The sequence below is a fragment of the Lolium perenne genome, chromosome 6, assembly GCF_019359855.2.
Source record: "Lolium perenne isolate Kyuss_39 chromosome 6, Kyuss_2.0, whole genome shotgun sequence".
Taxonomy (NCBI): domain Eukaryota; kingdom Viridiplantae; phylum Streptophyta; class Magnoliopsida; order Poales; family Poaceae; genus Lolium; species Lolium perenne.
Window position 1 is genome coordinate 200,170,260 of NC_067249.2, and position 23,880 is coordinate 200,194,139.

At 46.9% G+C, this 23,880-nt stretch overlaps 1 pseudogene; it reads left to right on the forward strand.

Annotated features, from left to right (window-relative positions):
- The window catches only part of LOC139832596 (uncharacterized), a 98,535-nt pseudogene that overhangs the window by 57,199 nt on the left and 17,456 nt on the right, over window positions 1-23,880 (forward strand).

Genomic DNA, 23,880 nt, shown 5'->3' on the forward strand with positions numbered 1-23,880 from the left:
ACATTGAGTCCAGGCCGGAGTTTCGCTAGGGGGGCAGTCCTTGAAGTCTGGCAGCACCTTCGGAGATGCTAGATCCGACACGTCCTTCAGGTAAAAAAAGCTGCTGGACCAGTACCGCACTGGTTCATGTCGATCTGTGTGCGGGTATGATATGGGGTGGCCCGATCTTCTCAGTAAGCAACGATGGTGATGATGATCACGGGTGATAGCAGCGGAGGAACACGACGATGAAGTGGATGATAACTTGTATGACGCAACGAGATCTCTCGATTGGTCCCTGTCGCCAATGCAACAACTCTCAACCCTGCAAGATATTCGCAACTCCACACACTTGCGCACGTAGCCGCCGACCACGAAGCGGTAAGTTGCAATCGTCTAATTCCCAATGGAACAGCAGATCACACAAGACTTTTTCAGGATCTACACAATATCAAGCAATATGGTGTAGGGATTCAATAGTTTTGCTAGAGCAAACAACTAAGAACTAGGGTTTATCTTAAACGTGGTCTAAAGCAGCTAGGGGGGCGTCCTGGGCACTTATATAGGTGTCCGGGACGAGTTCTGGTCGAAAAGATACAAGAATAACCGACCCAGAATAGATCTGGTCGAGACAGACTCGGACGAATCCGGTCTGGAATCCGGTCAACCAGGCCAGGGACCGGGTCGGCCGGTCTGGCGTCCGGTCAACCGGGCGGCAACCGGAAACTTCGCAACTTTTCGGTTTTTGCCCGGTACGATAAATCTCATCCGGTTGGCGGCCGGTTGGCGACCGGTCGACCGGGCCAGGGACCGGGCTGGCCGGTCTGGTGGCCGGTCTGACCGGGTTCTGGACCGGCCTAGACGTCGTCTTCTCCTCTCGCGCATGCCTCCCGCTCCTCCCTCGCACGACCATGAGATATCTTCTTGTCCAGCTCCATGTCCAGCTTCATGGCCATCTTGACGTCCGTCTTCATGTCCAGCTGCTCCTCTACTCCTCGTGCGACGCTCGTCTCCTCTTGATACATGATGATACATAAGTAATAGGACTTAGGCAGTATAAAGTTCTCATCAATCAAAGTACCGTTTAGAAACAAGTTCACCTGTTGTTTAAGTAGCTTCGCACGAGCCCTTGTAATTGGTCCAATCCGAACTTCATTGGACTTAAGCTTCACAGCAGGTTCATCTTCATTTATCAATGACGGAGGTAGTGGTGAAGTAGGGATGTCCTCATCATCTCCCCCCCTTCAAAAGGCGTCGACCTCGACGCTCCAAGGTCTTCTCTATCATATGGTGTCAAATCAGCAACATTGAAAGAATTACTGACACCAAACTCATCAACTGGAAGATCTATCGAGTATGCATTATCATTGATCTTGGCAAGCACTTTGTAAGGACCAGCACCACGAGGCTTCAACTTAGACTTCCGCAGCTTCGGGAACCTATCCTTGCGAAAATGTACCCAGACCATATCACCAGGCTTGAACAACATCTCTTTGAGCTTCTTATTCATCCTTGCAGCATTGCTCTTGCCTTTCATCTCGGTCAACTCTTTAGTCTTCACATGGATCTTGCGCACAAAATCTGCCCTCTTGGATGCCTCCATATTAACTCTCTCATGTATGGGCAAAGGCAACAAGTCAAGTGGAGTAATGGGTTTGAAACCATATACCACCTCAAAAGGACACAGCTCCGTGGTAGAATGTACCGCCCTGTTGTAAGCAAACTCGACATGCGGCAAACACTCTTCCCACTCCTTCAGGTTCTTCTTGATCATGGATCTCAACAGTTGTGACAAGGTTCGATTAACCACCTGAGGATGACAAGTAGTACTGAACAGTAGCTTTGTCCCTAGCTTTCCCCAAAGTGTCTTCCAGAAGTAGCTCATGAACTTCACATCACGATCAGAAACAATAGTCTTCGGGACTCCATGTAGTCGAACAATCTCCCTGAAAAACAGGTTAGCAATATGCGACGCATCGTCGCTTTTGTGGCAGGCAATAAAGTGTGACATTTTAGAAAATCTGTCTACTACCACAAATATAGAATCATGGCCTCTTTTAGTACGCGGCAAACCCAACACAAAATCCATACTAATATCTTCCCAAGGTGTAGTAGGTGCCGGTAACGGAGTATACAAACCGTGAGGCTTCAGCTTGGACTTGGACTTGTTGCAAGTAATGCACCTCTTCACATACCTGTCCACATCCCGCCTCATCTTTGGCTAATAAAAATGATCAGCGAGCATGAGTAGCGTCTTCTCACGCCCAAAATGACCCATCAAACCTCGAGCATGTGATTCCTGCAATAAGAGCAAACGCACAGACGATTCTGGAACACATAGTTTGTTAGCTCGAAACAAGAACCCATCATGTATGTGATATTTATCCCATGCTTTACCAAGAGCACATAAGCGATATGGTTCAGCAAAATCATGATCCATAGCATACAAATCACATAGCACCTCTAATCCAGGAATTTTAACATCAAGTTGAGTTAATAGCATATTCTTCCTAGATAGAGCATCAGCAACAATATTATCTTTTCCTTTCTTATGCTTAATAATGTATGGAAAAGACTCAATGAACTCAACCCACTTAGCAAGATGCCTATGCAAAGTAGATTGTGCTTTCAGATATTTCAAAGCTTCATGATCAGAATGTATGATAAATTCTTTTGGCCACAAATAATGTTGCCAAACCTCAAGAACTCTAATTAAAGCATACAATTCTTTATCATATATTGGATAGTTCAATTTAGCACCAGAAAGTTTCTCAGAAAAATATGCAATTGGGCGACCCTCTTGCATCAACACACCACCAATTCCAATACCACTAGCATCACATTCAATCTCAAATTGCTTATTGAAATCAGGAAGTGCAAGCAACGGTGCAGAAATTAACAATCGTTTCAGTTCATCAAAAGCATGATCTTGGGCAACGCCCCACTCAAATGCAACACCCTTTTTAGTCAATTCATTCAAAGGTGCAGCAATAGTAGAAAAATTGGGCACAAAACGGCGATAAAACCCAGCTAGACCATGAAAACTTCTTACTTGACTCACATTCATGGGAGTAGGCCAATTTTGAATAGCTTCAATTTTAGACACATCTACTTCTACTCCATGCTTAGAGACAACATATGTAACACCCCAAATTTCAATGAAAAGAAAGTTAGAGAATTCCAGAAAGCAAAATTTCAAACCAACAAAAACTTTTCTTTTGCATATAGTACCATGCATAGGACTTGTGCATTTGAGTGATATGCCATGATGATTGTTATTACTTGTATTTTGATGGGCTCTAAAACCCTAGAGTGATCATATGAAGATCACCAACCAAATAAATCAAAGAGGAAGAAAATCCAATAAAAGGCAAAACCCTAAAAACCCTCACATATGCCCTATGGCATTTTTATAAATTTTGACCCTAGACCTATTTGGTCTTCACCATTAGTGGAATAATGTTATTAAACACTTATTACAACTTTTGGAACCAGGGTTGCACAATTCAAATGAATTTCAAACACTTTTCCCACTCACATGTGATGATGACCAAATCTGCCAATTTTAGTCTGATCACCACTTTGAGCCCCTGCAATTCAATTTTCCCAAACCAATCTTTGTTAACTCTTTGCACCATTTCAAAGTCAACATCAAGGTGAACAACTTTGATGAAGACCACCCTGCCAAATTCATCTTGGATCACTAGCTATGCTCATCCAAAGTCTTGACTTTTTAACATTGTCAACAATCTCCACTTAGCCATTTTGGCCAAATTTTGAAATCTAATTTTTCCACCACCACCTCAATTCATCTCTGGTCAATTACAACTTATCTCAACCTTCACATATCACAAACTTTCACCTTTTGAACTTTTTCCAATTTGGATAATTTTGCATTTTCCAAAATTGGGCACTATTTGCAACTATTGCAAATAGTGATCTACCTCATCCAAATTTAAACCAAAGCTATCCTACAATGCTCCCTGGTCCCCTTAAACCCTAAATAAAGCATAGTGGAGCTAAGGAGGGAGAGAGAGCAAGCATGGCATGGCCATGCCGGCCTCATGCCGGCCATGCCGCACCACCCCCTCTCCCCTTGCTTCCCCAACCCTGGCCCCTGCGCCACCGTGTGCCACCACCTCTCCTACGCCACCCTAGCCCAGCCCTGGTCGAGGAGGAGCTCGACAACGCCGAGACCAGCACGCGTCCATGGCGCCCTGGACGCCGCGCACGCCGCGCGCGTGTGCACGCCGCGGGCACACACCGGCCACGCGCCGCGCCGTCACCACGAGCACGCCCGGACTCGCCGACCAGCCGTTGAGCATCGCCGCGTCGCCACGCAGCCACCAGACATGCCCTCGACCCCGACCCGTGCCCGCCGTCGCCGGAGACGACAACGCGATCCCGCGACCAACACGGCAGACACGGAAGCAATGCGACCAGTTTAGCCACCGCCCGACCCCGCTGTCGCCGCCAATAGCGTCGCCAGAGCCGTAGAACACTGCCACCACCTCGCCTAGCTCGATCGCTTGCCGGAGAAGCCGCGCCATGGTCGACTTCTTCACGGCCACGCCGCACCCTTGGCCAGCTATAAATACAGCGTTCCCTGGACGAAGTTGAGCACACCATCTCGTTCACCATCCTCCACTGCTTCTCCTCCACCCAACCACTCACTCGATTGTCGCCGGAGTTGCTCCAATTTGAAGATCGGAGCCCGCCAGTGCCGCACCTCGCCGCCGTCGATTGGAGCCGATCCAGGAGACGCCGCCGGTGCCAGGAGCTTCGCCGTCGTCCACATCGACATCACGCACACTGCCAGCCACCGCGGGAGCCCTGGTTAGCTCTCCCACCCCCTAGGCTCGCCGCCAGAACCTCGGCATCTCGCCGAAGAAGACGATGGCTCTGAGCCGTCGATCTACTCTCTAATCCTACGCTCCACGTCGCCCCGTACCGTTTCGGGTTTTAAAGGAGGCTGACGGGTGGACCCCACCCTGTCAGCAGGCCCGCACGCACTGGATGCGCTGCTGGGCCGTTTTCCTCTTTTTAAACAGTTTCGGCCCACGTTGGTTTCCCGCCGGCCTGTTTAATTCAAATTCGTTTTAAACATTTTCCAAACAATCCAATACTGCCCAAACTTTGAAATTCAACCATTTCAAATTGGCTAAACCAAATTTAGTGAATTTGACATTGTTAGAAAGCCACTGAAATTCTCTATCCAATGCCACTGGCCTCATGGTCAATTTCTTTGTAGAATTAATGTGACAAAAATAACAAGCCAGGGACTTTTCCCTATTCAAATAATTCTTAAAAATCAACCAAAATATATATTAAGTAAATTCCAACTCTAATAGCTCACATTTGACTTACACTAATTGTTTATGCAATAAAATGGTGTGGTCACTTTGCATGATCATGCCATGGTTTTGTGAATGGATATTTTGACTAGTTTAACTAGTTGATATTGTCCAAAACTATTAGAATTAAATGGTGTGAAGTATTACACTTCATTTAAACTTGTCTCACATGAATTCATGGGAGGTTTGAACCCCTGGTTCCAAACTCTCTTATATGAATTTCTTGAGATTTAAATCAAATGTAGTGTTATTTAAATGGTATGAGGTGTTCCACCTCATTTAAATCATTCTACCAAATGATGATGATGATGAACAATTGATTTAGGTCAATATGAGTTCATCCATGATTGTTGGAGAAATTAAATCTTAAGAAGATTTCAATGAGAGGAAATTATTTCTCAAGAACCCTATGGAAACTATCATTTACATATGGACTACAAATTCTATTTAAATCCCACCACCCATGCACCCTAGTTTATTTATGTGTGTGCATAGAGTAGTTGTGTGTTTATTTGTGATGTGTGGAATAGCCATTGAATTAGGGAGTAATTATACTCGTATTCAAATTTAGACGGTAGCACCGGAGAGTACGCCGAAGAAGAAGGTTGCTACCAGGAGGAGGAGGAGGAACAGTTTGAGAACTACCAAGGCAAGCTAAATTACTATGCAAGCTTTTATCCTTGCAAAGTGCAAAGCTCCTTGGGGCATGGCACCATGTTTCTTATTTTTTCTTAGGTGAACCCACCCCAAGTTTTTTACTTGTTTTCTAAATGATTTACTTTTATAGTTAACTTTGGTCGAAGTACAAGTTGGGTACTAGAGTAGTGAGTTAGTCTCTTCCACGCAAGGCAAGATAGCACCCCTCATGAATTAGAGCTAGTGCTAATAGACTAAATGTGACTACTCTAGATGGGAGACTTGTGATTTTGAAAGGATTTTGAAACCTTGGAATGAAGATGCATTCCATTGAATGATTTTTGAAGGTGAATATGACCAAGAGAAGATGGTGATTTTTGATAAAACATGATGTTGGTTTGAATGCGATACCTTTCCAATTCTCAAGTACCCCCACAATACCTGATTATGGGTAGGGCTTAACTGGAAGTTTATGCGTCTTAGTATGGGTTCCCTCTAAACAAGCGTTATCGGGGTTATGCCGAAAGCTGCCTCTACCACAAAAGAAACGATACGATATGATGCGAAATGAGGTGAATGTCCGGCCCAAGCCCTGTGCAGTTCCCAGGTTGACAGTTGGTCTTCACTGGGAGGCCAAGCTCATGGGGAGAGGTGCTCGTACTAGGGTTCGTAAGTGAAAGGTTATGGTTGATGATCCGCGTACTGTGTTACGATTATTCGGGGAAATCCCGACGGATGAAATCAAATGTTGTGGCACAAGTGTGCAACCTCTGCAGAGTGTAAACCTATTCGAATAGCCGCGTCCACGGTTACGGACGGTTGGAAAGGCCATACAGTTTCCGATGTCATATCTTTGAAAATGAGGTTGAAAAGGATGTTGGTGAAATGACTTGTGGTGGATTGAATTGAAATCACCACATGGATGGTGGGAATGACACTAATGTTCCCCCTTGAGTTAGTTAGTTCTTGAATAAGCTTTTTTCTCAAAACTTTGTGAACTAAAACTAGCTTTATGCAAATAAACTAGAGCTTAGCAAACCTTACTAGAATGTCTAGCTTTTACATTAGTATTAGTTTGCGAGTACTCGACGTACTCACGGCTTTGTCCCTGGCTATTCAAATGGCCAGAGTATGAAGATGAACACGGAGATGACCAGCAGGACGCCTACGACAACTAAGCGCCTTCCGACGTCAAGCGTTGGCCTGTGGACTAGAGAGTCCTTGTATCTTACGCTTCCGCTATGTTGAACTATGAACTTGTGTTTGTTCGTTGATCAATAGATCAACTATTCGTGTAATATGGATCATGTGATTCCAATTTGTAAGACTTATGGTTTGTAATGAATGATGACTGTGATACTTAACTATTATGCCTCGCAACAACAATATTCCTGGGATTGCGATGTATGACATAATAGGCATCCGGACTTAAAAAATTCGGGTGTTGACAAGTTGGTATCAGAGCCATTGTTTGACCTTAGAAGACCTTAGTTAGAATGGGCGTTCTGAAAAATTTAACTTTGTAATCAAATGAAAGAATTACTTGTGAAAATTTACTACACTCTTGTCTTTGAGACTTTGCCAAAAATTGAGCATGTTCTATCTTATTTGAATCAACTTAAAACTTTGCCACACTTTGCACTCTCTAACTTACTCATCCAATTCTCTTTCAGATGGAGCCGAATGAACCCCTCAACACCAAGTTTTATCAGCTTGGAAACGGAGGAAGCTTGATCTTCGAGCATGACCTCGACTCCCTGTCGGATCACCTTGGCCGCCCACACCCCGAGTTTCACGGGATTCAGGTGGACGACCAGCCGGGAGGGGAGCTGCAGTGGATTATCACTGCCGACTTGAGGGGCAAGCTGGAGCCTCCCACCTCGGAGAGGATCCTTTTCTCTTTCAGGGAAAGCAACTGGCTCGACGGGCTTGCACGTGCTCTTCAGGAAGCACTTGCTCGTCTGTGCGGGCAGAATACCGAAGCCCTTCGTGAGGAACGCTTTGCGCATCTCGCACGGCGTAACTCTGACGGAAGACCCATGGATGTGCCACTGCACCCCCAGTTGAGGCACCATGTGGATCACTTGGACTTCATGCTCTACCAGACTCAGAGGGACCTAGACGCCTCTCGCGCTTACGCGAACCAGACCCATGCTCACAGCATCGAGCAGGGTGAGGCGATCAAGCTACTCAACAACGACCGCAGAAGCCTTCGCCAGCAGCGTGCCAAGAAGGACGCTACGATTCGCCGCCTTCGCGACCGGATCGCGTCACTCGAGGCCACTGTCAAGGCCCAGGAGGATCAGATTCTTCAGCTGGAGGAGGACGATGGAGGCATCGACATCCGAGGAGGAGACGCCTTTCTGAGCGATGACGATGACTTTGAGGAGGACGAGAACACCGAGGAGGAGGACTACGAGTTCCTGGAGGCCGGACAGGATGACTACGTCCCGATCGATATCGATGATGAGGAGTAGTTGCACTAGTCTCACTTATAGTAGGTGTGAGTTGTATCCCGTCCTTTGTATCGTAGCATGAGAATGGTTCTTAAAACCATTGGAGTATGTGTAGTTTGTACTATGTGTTGCATGAATGAATGAATGTTATGTTTGTCATGAAAAGATTACCAGTTTTCGAATGTTTTTCAAACTTAACCAAAATAAACCATAGAATGTTCCCTCTTATCTCATGATCTTCTATATCTTCAGATGGCCCCTCCGAATCGCACCAACGACGCGATGATGCAACTTCTGCAAACCCTGCTTGCAGACCGGAAACCGAGAGAGCCGAGCGACAAGCCAACATCATCGCCTTGCAGAACATCGCCAACCAAGGCCATGGAAATCATGACCACCCCGGATCCAAGCTCAAGAACTTCCAGAACACCAACCCTCCGGTGTTTAGCAAGACCGAGGAGCCCCTCGACGCCGACGATTGGCTCCAGACTATGGAGAACAATCTGGAAGTAGCTGGAGTGGAAGCCAACGAGAAGGTGTTGTTCGCCACTCACTACCTCGCTGGACCAGCTCGCGCTTGGTGGACAAGTACCCGTGCCATGAACGGAGGTCAATTCATGACTTGGGAGGATTTCAAACTCAAGTTCAGCAAGTACCATGTACCCCCGGGTCTTATCAAGAAGATGATGGATGAATTCCGTGAGCTGAAACAAGGTCGCATGACGGTGGTTGAGTACCGCGACAAGTTTCTCACTTTGTCAAGGTATGCCCCTGATGAGACTGACACCGTTGAGAAGAGGAAGGAGAGATTCCTGAACGGACTGCATGATGAGATGCAGACTGTCCTCGTCAACATCCCCTTCGCCGACCTCGAAGCCCTTGTTGACTCCGCCATCCAGATGGAGGGCAAGTTAAACCAAGCCAATGAGAACCGCAAGCGCCGCATGGCAAATCAGAGTGGATCAAGCCACCCCCAAAAGTTTCGCCCTAGCTCAAGCGGAGGATTCCCTCCGAGACACATCAAACCCCCGATGCAGAACTCTCGCCCCGGTTATCAGAACCGGAGTGGAGGAAACCCCAAGCCAGGAGGCTACAACAACAACAACAACAACTACAACCGCGCTCCACCCCGAGCCCCGAACACCAACAACACCAACACCAACACCAACCCCAGAACCGGGAGCAATGCCATTCCCGTTGCGAACAAGCAGGACAAGAGCACTATCACTTGTTATGAGTGTGGTGTAGTGGGGCACTACTCCAACGAGTGTCCCAAGCGTCTTGCCAAGCTCGCCGGCAACACCGCTGCTCCTGCTCAGTAGCAACGCCGTGTCTCCACCGGCAAGAAGTTCGCCCCCAACAACCCCAACAACCGCAACGGCCGCCTCTACCACATGAACGCCGAAGAAGCCCAGGAAGCACCCGATGTTGTGCTGGGTATGTTTTCTATCAACCACACCCCTGCTAGAGTGTTGTTTGATTCCGGAGCATCGCATTCCTTTGTCACCGAAGATTTTGCATCAACAAGTAAAATTCAACCCCTCAGTTTGAAGCATGTTATGATAGTTCAAATCCCCGGATCAACCACCAAAGCCAGAAAATTTTGCAAAAATGTGCCAATTAGAATCCATGATGTTGATTTCTTTGCAAATCTAATCATACTTGGAACCAAAGGTTTGGAAGTTGTCCTAGGAATGGACTGGATGTCCAAGCACAATGGGTTGATAGACTGCGCCAAGAAAGCCATAACCATGACTAGCAGCACCGGTATCATAGTTGAGCACGTCTCTGAAAAACTACCCAGAAAATTTACCTGCAACCAAAGTGTATCCAAGCCAACTCTGGATCAAATCAGGGTCGTTTGTCGCTACCCTGATGTGTTCCCGGATGATCTACCCGGTATGCCCCCGGACCGGGATATCGAGTTTATCATCGAGTTAATCCCCGGAACTGGATACCACCAACTGAAGATCCGAGCCACCGACATCCCAAAAACTGCCTTTACCACCAGATATGGGTTGTATGAGTACAACGTCATGTCGTTTGGATTGACCAATGCCCCCGCTTATTTCATGAATCTCATGAATAAGATCTTCATGAACTTCTTGGACAAATTTGTCGTTGTTTTCATCGACGACATTCTGGTCTACTCCAAGTCCGAAGAGGAACATGAACAGCATTTGGAAATTGTTCTAGAAACCCTTAGACAGCACCAGTTGTACGCCAAGTTTAGCAAGTGTGAGTTTTGGCTGGAAGAAGTTGGATTCCTCGGACACATCTTGTCTGCAGGAGGAATTGCCGTAGATCCCGCCAAGATCAAAACTGTTATGGAATGGAAAGCCCCAACCACACAAACTGAGGTCCGTGCTTTTCTTGGATTAGCCGGATATTACCGCAGATTTGTAGAAGGTTTCTCGAGCATCGCTCGACCAATGACCCAACTGCTGAAAAAGGACAGAAAGTTCGAGTGGGCCGACAAGTGTGAAGAGAGCTTTCAACAGCTCAAGAGTAGACTGACAACAGCCCCAATCCTGATCATGCCTGATATCGCAAAGACCTTTGACGTATATTGCGACGCCTCCAAGACTGGACTTGGATGCGTGCTTATGCAAGAAGGAAAGGTTGTATCCTACCTTTCTAGGCAACTCAAGCAACATGAGCAGAACTACCCAACCCACGACCTCGAACTTGCAGCCGTGGTCTTAGCCCTGAAAGTTTGGCGTCATTACCTTATGGGTAATCGATGCGAGATCTACTCCGACCACAAAAGCCTCAAATATATTTTCACCCAGAAGGAGTTGAACATGAGACAACGCCGATGGATCGAATTGATCAAGGATTACGACATGGAGATTCACTACCACCCCGGCAAGGCCAATGTGGTAGCGGATGCTTTGAGTCGATCGCCGTGCCGCTTGAACTCCATGCTCGCAACCGAACAGCCCGCTTTGCACCAAGAGTTTGAACAGTTCAGACTTGAACTTGTGAGTGAAGGATTCCTAGCCAGCATCGAACTGCAACCCACCTTGATTGGTCAGATCAAGGAAGCCCAGAAGGACAACGCTAGCATTGATGGAATCAAGAAACAGATAGCCGCAGGAAAAGCCCCCGGATTCACCATTGACGAAGCCGGAGTGCTTTGGTACAAAGAATGTCTCTGCGTACCATCGGACTCTGACTTGAAACAAGTCATCCTGCAAGAAGCCCATGACACCCTTTATTCAATCCACCCCGGAGGTACCAAGATGTACCAGGACCTGAAAGAACAATTTTGGTGGCACGGAATGAAGAGAGAGATCGGTAGCTATATCGCTAAGTGTGACATCTGCCCGAGAGGCAAGGCAGAACACCAAAGACCCGCCGGACTGTTGCAACCCCTTCAGATTCCGGAATGGAAATGGGACTCCGTAGGAATGGACTTTATCACCGGACTGCCCAAATCTAGCAAAGGCAATGATTCCATATGGGTAGTGGTCGATAGATTGACCAAAGTCGCCCATTTCATCGCCGTCAAAACCACCTATCAAGGCCCCAAGTTAGCTGAACTCTACATCTCCAGAATTGTCGCTTTGCATGGAACCCCCAAATCGATAGTGTCAGATAGAGGATCACAGTTCACCTCAAGGTTCTGGCAGAAAGTGCATGAAGGACTAGGCACTCGCCTAAATTTCAGCACCGCCTATCACCCTCAGACCGACGGACAGACTGAGAGAGTAAACCAGACATCGGAAGACATGCTTAGAGCATGCGTCGGAATACGGATCCAAGTGGGAAGACTGCCTACCTTACGCCGAATTCTCATACAACAATAGTTACCAAGCCAGCCTGCAGATGGCCCCCTTTGAAGCCTTGTACGGAAGGAAGTGCCGTACCCCCCTGAACTGGTCGGAAGTCGGAGAGAGTCAAGTGTTCGGCCCGGATGTTCTTCGTGAAGCCGAAGAGAAGGTTCACAAGATCCACGAGTACCTCAAGACTGCGCAATCCAGCAGTAAGAGCTACGCCGACAAGAGACGTCGTGAGATGACCTTTGAGATCGGAGACTTCGTCTATCTTAAAGTATCCCCCTTGAAAGGGATGCAAAGGTTTCAGCTGAAAGGAAAGCTTGCACCTCGCTATGTGGGACCTTTCCAAGTCCTCAGCCGCCGAGGTGAAGTATCTTATCAACTGGAGTTGCCTGAAGAAATGTCGGCTGTGCACGACGTTTTTCACATCTCACTTCTCCGGAAATGTCTTGAAGTCCCTGAGAAGACCGAAGTGTTCAAGAACATCGATCACCGATCGGTGGATATCAACCAGGATCTGACTTACCGCGAAGTGCCGATTCGCATCCTAGAAGAAGCTTACAGAACCACCCGCACCAGAAGCATCAAGTTTCTGAAGATCCAATGGAGCAATCATACAGAGGATGAAGCCACCTGGGAACGCGAAGATTTCATGAAGAAGGAATACCCAGATCTCTTTAGTACCTAACTTTCTTTTCGATCTCGGGACGAGATCTTTTGTAAGGGGGAAGGGTTTGTAACACCCCAAATTTCAATGAAAAGAAAGTTAGAGAATTCAGAAAGCAAAATTTCAAACCAACAAAAACTTTTCTTTTGCATATAGTACCATGCATAGGACTTGTGCATTTGAGTGATATGCCATGATGATTGTTATTACTTGTATTTTGATGGGCTCTAAAACCCTAGAGTGATCATATGAAGATCACCAACCAAATAAATCAAAGAGGAAGAAAATCCAATAAAAGGCAAAACCCTAAAAACCCTCACATATGCCCTATGGCATTTTTATAAATTTTGACCCTAGACCTATTTGGTCTTCACCATTAGTGGAATAATGTTATTAAACACTTATTACAACTTTTGGAACCAGGGTTGCACAATTCAAATGAATTTCAAACACTTTTCCCACTCACATGTGATGATGACCAAATCTGCCAATTTTAGTCTGATCACCACTTTGAGCCCCTGCAATTCAATTTTCCCAAACCAATCTTTGTTAACTCTTTGCACCATTTCAAAGTCAACATCAAGGTGAACAACTTTGATGAAGACCACCCTGCCAAATTCATCTTGGATCACTAGCTATGCTCATCCAAAGTCTTGACTTTTTAACATTGTCAACAATCTCCACTTAGCCATTTTGGCCAAATTTTGAAATCTAATTTTTCCACCACCACCTCAATTCATATCTGGTCAATTACAACTTATCTCAACCTTCACATATCACAAACTTTCACCTTTTGAACTTTTTCCAATTTGGATAATTTTGCATTTTCCAAAATTGGGCACTATTTGCAACTATTGCAAATAGTGATCTACCTCATCCAAATTTAAACCAAAGCTATCCTACAATGCTCCCTGGTCCCCTTAAACCCTAAATAAAGCATAGTGGAGCTAAGGAGGGAGAGAGAGCAAGCATGGCATGGCCATGCCGGCCACATGCCGGCCATGCCGCACCACCCCCTCTCCCCTTGCTTCCCCAACCCTGGCCCCTGCGCCACCGTGTGCCACCACCTCTCCTACGCCACCCTAGCCCAGCCCTGGTCGAGGAGGAGCTCGACAACGCCGAGACCAGCACGCGTCCATGGCGCCCTGGATGCCGCGCACGTCGCGCGTGTGCACGCCGCGGGCACACACTGGCCACGCGCCGCGCCGTCACCACGAGCACGCCCTGGACTCGCTGACCAGCCGTTGAGCATCGCCGCGTCGCCACGCAGCCACCGGACATGCCCTCGACCCCGACCCGTGCCCGCCGTCGCCGGAGACGACAACGCGATCCCGCGACCAACACGGCAGACACGGAAGCAATGCGACCAGTTTAGCCACCGCCCGACCCCGCTGCCGCCGCCAATAGCGTCGCCAGAGCCGTAGAACACTGCCACCACCTCGCCTAGCTCGATCGCTGCCGGAGAAGCCGCGCCATGGTCGACTTCTTCACGGCCACGCCGCACCCTTGGCCAGCTATAAATACAGCGTTCCCTGGATGAAGTTGAGCACACCATCTCGTTCACCATCCTCCACTGCTTCTCCTCCACCCAACCACTCACTCGATTGTCGCCGGAGTTGCTCCATTTTGACGAGCGGAGCCCGCCGATTGCCGCACCCGCCGCCGCCGTCGATTGGAGCCGATCCAGAGACGCCGCCGGTGCCGGGAGCTTCGCCGTCGTCCACATCGACATCACGCACACTGCCAGCCACCGCGGGAGCCCTGGTTAGCTCTCCCACCCCTAGGCTCGCCGCCGTAACCTCGGCATCTCGCCGGAGAAGACGATGGCTCTGAGCCGTCGATCTACTCTCTAATCCTACGCTCCACGTCGCCCGCACCGTTTCGGGTTTTAAAGGAGGCTGACGGGTGGACCCCACCCTGTCCAGCAGGCCCGCGCGCACCGGATGCGCTGCTGGGCCGTTTTCCTCTTTTTAAACAGTTTCGGCCCACGTTGGTTTCCGCCGGCCTGTTTAATTCAAATTCGTTTTAAACATTTTCCAAACAATCCAATACTGCCCAAACTTTGAAATTCAACCATTTCAAATTGGCTAAACCAAATTTAGTGAATTTGACATTGTTAGAAAGCCACTGAAATTCTCTATCCAATGCCACTGGCCTCATGGTCAATTTCTTTGTAGAATTAATGTGACAAAAATAACAAGCCAGGGACTTTTCCCTATTCAAATAATTCTTAAAAATCAACCAAAATATATATTAAGTAAATTCCAACTCTAATAGCTCACATTTGACTTACACTAATTGTTTATGCAATAAAATGGTGTGGTCACTTTGCATGATCATGCCATGGTTTTGTGAATGGATATTTTGACTAGTTTAACTAGTTGATATTGTCCAAAACTATTAGAATTAAATGGTGTGAAGTATTACACTTCATTTAAACTTGTCTCACATGAATTCATGGGAGGTTTGAACCCCTGGTTCCAAACTCTCTTATATGAATTTCTTGAGATTTAAATCAAATGTAGTGTTATTTAAATGGTATGAGGTGTTCCACCTCATTTAAATCATTCTACCAAATGATGATGATGATGAACAATTGATTTAGGTCAATATGAGTTCATCCATGATTGTTGGAGAAATTAAATCTTAAGAAGATTTCAATGAGAGGAAATTATTTCTCAAGAACCCTATGGAAACTATCATTTACATATGGACTACAAATTCTATTTAAATCCCACCACCCATGCACCCTAGTTTATTTATGTGTGTGCATAGAGTAGTTGTGTGTTTATTTGTGATGTGTGGAATAGCCATTGAATTAGGGAGTAATTATACTCGTATTCAAATTTAGACGGTAGCACCGGAGAGTACGCCGAAGAAGAAGGTTGCTACCAGGAGGAGGAGGAGGAACAGTTTGAGAACTACCAAGGCAAGCTAAATTACTATGCAAGCTTTTATCCTTGCAAAGTGCAAAGCCCCTTGGGGCATGGCACCATGTTTCTTATCTTTTCTTAGGTGAACCCACCCCAAGTTTTTTACTTGTTTTCTAAATGATTTACTTTTATAGTTAACTTTGGTCGAAGTACAAGTTGGGTACTAGAGTAGTGAGTTAGTCTCTTCCACGCAAGGCAAGATAGCACCCCTCATGAATTAGAGCTAGTGCTAATAGACTAAATGTGACTACTCTAGATGGGAGACTTGTGATTTTGAAAGGATTTTGAAACCTTGGAATGAAGATGCATTCCATTGAATGATTTTTGAAGGTGAATATGACCAAGAGAAGATGGTGATTTTTGATAAAACATGATGTTGGTTTGAATGCGATACCTTTCCAATTCTCAAGTACCCCCACAATACCTGATTATGGGTAGGGCTTAACTGGAAGTTTATGCGTCTTAGTATGGGTTCCCTCTAAACAAGCGTCATCGGGGTTATGCCGAAAGCTGCCTCTACCACAAAAGAAACGATACGATATGATGCGAAATGAGGTGAATGTCCGGCCCAAGCCCTGTGCAGTTCCCAAAGTTGACAGCTGGTCTTCACTGGGAGGCCAAGCTCATGGGGAGAGGTGCTCGTACTAGGGTTCGTAAGTGAAAGGTTATGGTTGATGATCCGCGTACTGTGTTACGATTATTCGGGGAAATCCCGACGGATGAAATCAAATGTTGTGGCACAAGTGTGCAACCTCTGCAGAGTGTAAACCTATTCGAATAGCCGCGTCCACGGTTACGGACGGTTGGAAAGGCCATACAGTTTCCGATGTCATATCTTTGAAAATGAGGTTGAAAAGGATGTTGGTGAAATGACTTGTGGTGGATTGAATTGAAATCACCACATGGATGGTGGGAATGACACTAATGTTCCCCCTTGAGTTAGTTAGTTCTTGAATAAGCTTTTTTCTCAAAACTTTGTGAACTAAAACTAGCTTTATGCAAATAAACTAGAGCTTAGCAAACCTTACTAGAATGTCTAGCTTTTACATTAGTATTAGTTTGCGAGTACTCGACGTACTCACGGCTTTGTCCCTGGCTATTCAAATGGCCAGAGTATGAAGATGAACACGGAGATGACCAGCAGGACGCCTACGACAACTAAGCGCCTTCCGACGTCAAGCGTTGGCCTGTGGACTAGAGAGTCCTTGTATCTTACGCTTCCGCTATGTTGAACTATGAACTTGTGTTTGTTCGTTGATCAATAGATCAACTATTCGTGTAATATGGATCATGTGATTCCAATTTGTAAGACTTATGGTTTGTAATGAATGATGACTGTGATACTTAACTATTATGCCTCGCAACAACAATATTCCTGGGATTGCGATGTATGACATAATAGGCATCCGGACTTAAAAAATTCGGGTGTTGACAACATAACCCAGAAATATGACCTTATCTTTGCAAAATGTGCACTTCTCAAGATTACCATAGAGTTTACTATCACGCAACACTTGCAAAACATGTCGAATATGTATAATATGATCAGATTCATTGCGGCTGTAAATTAATATGTCATCAAAATACACAACCACAAACTTGCCAATAAAATCACGCAAAACATGGTTCATCAGTCTCATGAAAGTGCTAGGTGCATTAGTTAAACCAAAAGGCATTACTAACCACTCATATAAACCAAATTTTGTTTTAAAGGCTGTTTTCCACTCATCCCCTTCTTTCATCCTAATTTGATGATAACCACTACGCAAATCAATTTTAGTGAAAATAGCAGCACCACTCAATTCATCTAGCATATCCTCTAAACGGGGAATAGGATGACGATATCGAATAGTAATGTTATTTATCGCTCTACAATCTACGCACATACGCCATGTACCATCTTTCTTAGGAATAAGAATAACAGGAACAGCACAAGGACTAAGGCTTATGCGGATATAACCTTTGTCGAGTAGCGCTTGTACTTGCTTCTGTATCTCCTTCGTCTCTTCAGGATTCGTTCTATATGGTGCCCGATTGGGTAGCGAAGCTCCGGGAATCAAGTCGATTTGATGCTCAATACCTCGCAATGGTGGAAGTCCTGCGGGTACCTCATCCGGAAAAACGTCGCCAAATTCCTGCAAAACATTAGAAACACCAAGAGGAAGAGGGGTCATGTCGTTAGAAACCAAAACCGTACCCCTGTACAAGAGCACAAGAGGCATGGCTGTAGGATCCTCACTAAATTATCTCATGTCTTCTTTGGTGGCTAATGAGACTAAGGAATTCACTCTCTCACTTTTCGTTATATCACTCACAACATTACAATTCTCTCGCCTATCTAAAGAAGCATCCTCCAAGTTGACTTCAACTTTCTGACGAAACTCATTGACAATTTGCTGTGGTGTCATAGGCTGTAAATTGATTTTCTTGCCCTTGAACTCCAAGTGATATGTATTAGCACGGCCATTGTGTTGCACAGAACGGTCATAGAGCCAAGGCCGTCCCAATAGTAGGTGACACACCGTCATAGGAACGACATCAAAATCAATGCAATCCTTATACGGTCCAATAGCAAACTCAACACGCACCATGTGGTTTACCTTCATCTCACCATTGTCGCTCAACCACTGAATATAGTATGGATGCAGGTGCGGTAGATACTTCAACTTCAGCTTGGTACATAACTCCTTGCTTGCTAAATTACGGCAACTCCCGCCATCAATGATGACCTTGCAAGCCTTGTCAGGACCAACTAAAGCCTTTGTTTGGAACAAATTGCAGAGCTGAGTAGATGCACTAGGCAACACATTAAGAGCACGCTGCGACACAACAATGGTGCGAGCATCAGACGGATATGCATCTTCACCATCAGTGTCATAGACATCATCTTCTGGAGCATTAGGATCAACATCATCTCCAGTCTCATATTCATTGTCCTCATTGATAATCATGACTTTGTGGTTAGGACAATCTCTCTTGAAATGACCCTTGCCACCACATGTATGACAAATCATATCACGGTTACGCGCAGTAGACACATTAGAGCCACTCGTACTTGCAGCAGATTCAGACTTCTTTGTGTTAGACACATTGGAGACCGGCTTACTAGGCGGAGTAGAAAAAGGTGCGGAGCGCGTCGAAGGCGCCGGCGCCGAAGATGGTGCTGCGCGGGGTGTGAAACGCCCAGCTCCTGTAGTGCGACCTTTGATCTTGGCTTCGTCAGCCAACTGTGATTCAGCTTCTCTTGCATGATGTAACAATTGATTCATATTGGTGTAGCTGTAGTGACGAACAATGCCTTTGATATCATACTTCAAACCGTTGAGAAAACGCTGCATTGTCATCTCGAGAGACTCACGGACACGGCCACGCTGCATAAGCATCTCCATCTCCATGTAGTATTCATCCACAGACTTCACACCTTGTCTCAATAGAGTCAGCTTATCATATATATTCCGCAAGTAATTTGTAGGTACAAAGCGAGAAGTCATCGCCTCCTTCATGGCACGCCATGTGCGTATAGGTTGCTCACCATCATCGTCTCGGTTATGAACAAAAGCATCCCACCAACGCAAAGCGTAGCCATCAAATTCGGAAGAAGCAAGCTTGATCTTCCGGTCTTCAGTATAATGTGGATGTAAGCTCCACAACTTCTCAATCTTCAGCTCCCAAGTGAGGTATTCTTCAACATCAGCTCCTCCTTCAAACTTGGGTATAGAAAACTTGGGCTTACCCAAACCATCTTCCTCATCTTGTCCACGACCATTGCGGCCAAGTGGAGCCCAACCGCGAGGACGATTACCACGTGGCGCACCACGAGCATTGTGTGCGTCATCTTGAAGCTCAGGATCGTCGTCATCGTCTTGTTGTTGTTGCGCGGTCAAATTCTCAACAGCTAAGCGCAAATCAGCAAGACTGCGTTGTACATCCGTCATTTGATCTTGCATTATAGTGACGGTCACATGAGTAGCATCCAGCTTTTGGGAGATCTCTTCAACCTTCTCATTAAGCACATCGTCCTGAGCGTGGAATTCACGTCGCATCTCATTACGAAGAGCCTCATACTCCCTCCATGTGATGATATCAGCAGCACTCTTGTTTTCCTGGTTAACAAGTTTATGATCACTAGCAGACATCGTTAGTAGATTAGTGCACTAAATCAAAAATATATGGTGGTACTCTCACAACTCACTCAAAACTGATAAGAAAAGGAAATCTTACCGTTCCAAAGTAAATTAGTGTTGCTTACCACTTGTAGTAACAACTAGTGCACGGATGTAGCGAAGCGAATATCAAGGGTATACAAACAATCACACGACAAAGCAGGGTATGTGTGGGGCTGTAGGTAGGCTACCTATTTGCACCAATAACAAGCTCTAGCGCTGACCATAGACAACCAATGATACTCACACAAGGCGATATAATGGGGCAATGCAACTATATGTAAGAAAAGTTGCAATGCACTAGAGAGACGCTAGCAAAGCTCAACGAGACAGGCACAAGATTGCTCAACTACGGGTGCAGTAAAGTAAACTTAGGCCTTCACTTGATCAACTAGCACTTCACTTTTCTTTTTTGGATTTTTCGTTTGTATAACACACGCAGCTATGTAGCTCTTTTTGCTTCTTTTCAATTTTCTCTTTTTTTTTGATTTTTTTGACTCAACTCCTTGATAACACGGCCAACAGAAATATGCAAAGCACCGATAACCTAACGAGCAGCCTGTCGAGCGGTAAGACTAGTCTCTTCTGGGGAAGTTCCTAGTCACTTTATATCGATAGGCTGTGTCTATGGTTGGGAACAAGCACACTGTACGCTATGTGGACTCAGAGTAACCAAAAACTGACACACTATGATAAACTAGATGATAGGGAAAACACAAACCCTAAAATACTAGATAGAAAGAAAAGATACGCAAAAACAACTACGAAAAGCAACTAAAACTCGAAATTAGTGCAATCTAAGGCTATGGCAAACCCTAACCCTAACTTTTTATGGCTTTTTCTGGATAGGAAACACTCACAACTCAACTATGGGGTGGATTGTGGATGGCTTACCGAGGAAAACTGGAAATCTGATACCAAGATGATATGGGGTGGCCCGATCTTCTCAGTAAGCAACGGTGGTGATGATGATCACGGGTGATAGCAGCGGAGGAACACGACGATAAAGTGGATGATAACTTGTATGACGCAACGAGATCTCTCGATTGGTCCCTGTCGCCAATGCAACAACTCTCAACCCTGCAAGATATTCGCAACTCCACACACTTGCGCACGTAGCCGCCGACCACAAAGCGGTAAGTTGCAATCGTCTAATTCCCAATGGAACAGCAGATCACACAAGACTTTTTCAGGATCTACACAATATCAAGCAATATGGTGTAGGGATTCAATAGTTTTGCTAGAGCAAACAACTAAGAACTAGGATTTATCTTAAACGTGGTCTAAAGCAGCTAGGGGGGCGTCCTGGGCACTTATATAGGTGTCCGGGACGAGTTCTGGTCAAAAAGATACAAGAATAACCGACCCAGAATAGATCTGGTCGAGACAGACTCGGACGAATCCGGTCTGGAATCCGGTCAACCGGGCCAGGGACCGGGTCGGCCGGTCTGGCGTCCGGTCAACCGGGCGACAACCGGAAACTTCGCAACTTTCCGGTTTTTGCCCGGTACGATAAATCTCATCCGGTTGGCGGCCGGTTGGCGACCGGTCGACCGGGCCAGGGACCGGGCTGGCCGGTCTGGTGGCCGGTCTGACCGGGTTCTGGACCGGCCTGGACATCGTCTTCTCCTCTCGCGCATGCCTCCCGCTCCTCCCTCGCGCGACCATGAGATATCTTCTTGTCCAGCTCCATGTCCAGCTTCACGGCCATCTTGACGTCCGTCTTCATGTCCAGCTGCTCCTCTACTCCTCGTGCGACGCTCGTCTCCTCTTGATACCTGATGATACATAAGTAATAGGACTTAGGCAGTATAAAGTTCTCATCAATCAAAGTACCGTTTAGAAACAAGTTCACCTGTTGTTTAAGTAGCTTCGCACGAGCCCTTGTAATTGGTCCAATCCGAACTTCATTGGACTTAAGCTTCACAGCAGGTTCATCTTCATTTATCAATGACGGAGGTAGTGGTGAAGTAGGGATGTCCTCATCAGGGTACGTGCGTCCGGGGCGGAGCTTGAAGGTAACGCCACCACAAGTGGCCAGAGTGGAGGTCTGTGAGATTTTCTCCTTCTTCACGGAGAAGTAATACTGGAAGAGGGGAAGATCCGGAGTTATCTGGAGGTGGCCTTCACATAACGCAACATGGTTGCTGATGGCCAGGATGCTATTCGGAGCAATATGGTGAGGCTGGAGCTCGTACGCTGTCAGGATCTCGGAAAAGAAATCACTGGGCGGGAAAGAGAATCCGCGCTCGATAAGCGCCTTGGTCACCACCCACTCTCCGACTTCGGGTGCGGGGTTCAGTTCGCCGAAGACTCTCCGCCAGGACCCGGGTTTTATAAAACCCTCCGCCTCGAGGTTGCGGAGCTCGATCTCGGAGGTGAAGCAGGGCCACCACTTCCCTTTAGCTTTGTCATCCCGTTTCCGGGCCTTAGACTTCTTGGCAGCAGCCTCCTCCACTTTTTGTTCCATTTGTTCTGCCCCTGCGGTATCTTCCGGGTTGGCAGATGTCCCTTCGATGCTTTTGCCGGAGTCCTTGGAGGGTTCTAGCAGCACTGGGACGAATGGAGGAGGGGCGGAGGAGATTGGGGTTGCCACGATCGGCTCGGTAGAGGGAGGCGGAGTCGATGAAGACATCTACAAAGACAATGAGCGAGGAAGACTGAAACTTAGCCGGATCCAATATGACAAGTACCTAGTTCATCCCTACCAACTACAGCAAAAAGGAAAAGCTTGAGTGCTTACCGGAATGGTTTCCGTGGTGGTTGCGGTCACCGGCGGCGAGGTTTTGCTGCGGTGGCTCGCCAGACTTAAGAACACGAAGAACAACTCACGGTGGCGGGACGGCTCCGGCGAAACTCCGGTGAACTCCGGTGCGGCGGAGGAAGAGCTCGGAGGCGGCGATGTGTGAGAGGTGAAAAGGGGGGCGAATGGGGTGAATGGGGTGAACGGCGGATATTTATAGGCTGAGGGGAGGAGATTCGTGCTCCGCATCCTGTGGTCGGAACGCAAGCGTCGCGCCGTTGGATGATTGACACGTGTCACAAACCCTAACGGTAAGAATGGCTAAGGATAAGTTACCGCTCAAATCACGCGAGAATAACGCCAGAATTGGCGGAACCGTTTGAACCTTCTAAGGTTCCGGGTTGCAGCATAAAGATAAACAAACTCTTGTCCGCAGCAGGGGAGTAACCCGGAGACATGTTGAATGCTGTCGATGGATGAAGTCCCGCGGGATGGGGGAGATTTCCGACTAAGAGTTGGAGAAAGAGAAAAATATAAAGTTGGAGTTCTTCAAGTTTCCCCATGCTATCAAGATTGACGGAAGCTTTAAAGTTTTAGCAAGGCGGAAACAAGAGGTGAATCTCGGAGAACTCTGGGGGCTACTGTTGTGGGTATACTTCATGGGTGTACCATCGACAGTGCCTAGATCCGGCAAGCCCGGGTGGCCCATAGACGGTGATGTGGCATGCGGCCCATCGGGCGGCCCAGTTGCTGTTGATCATGAAGGATGAAGTCCAGCCCAGGATCAGTAAGCCGGATCCGAACCGACCTTCGGAGGAAGCCGGATCCAGGGAGGCCCATGAGGAACCCGGATCCAGTACGACGTATATGGAAGGCAGATCCTTGATGTACATGGCAAGACATTGTACCGTAGTTAGGCAATCTGTAATCCGGCTAGGACTCTCCATGTAAACCCTAGATCCGTGCGCCTTTATAAGCCGGATCCCGGGAGCCCTAGAGGCACAACCACAACTCACTGTAACAACGCGAAAGCGCCCAGATAATTCCAGACAAGCAGCAGTAGGCCCTGTTGACATAGGCATCCCAAATGGGCCTGCCGAAGATGGTACCCGGGGTTTACTGGAGGCCCAATACCCGAAGAATAAGAAGATTCGGGAGCCCAAGATT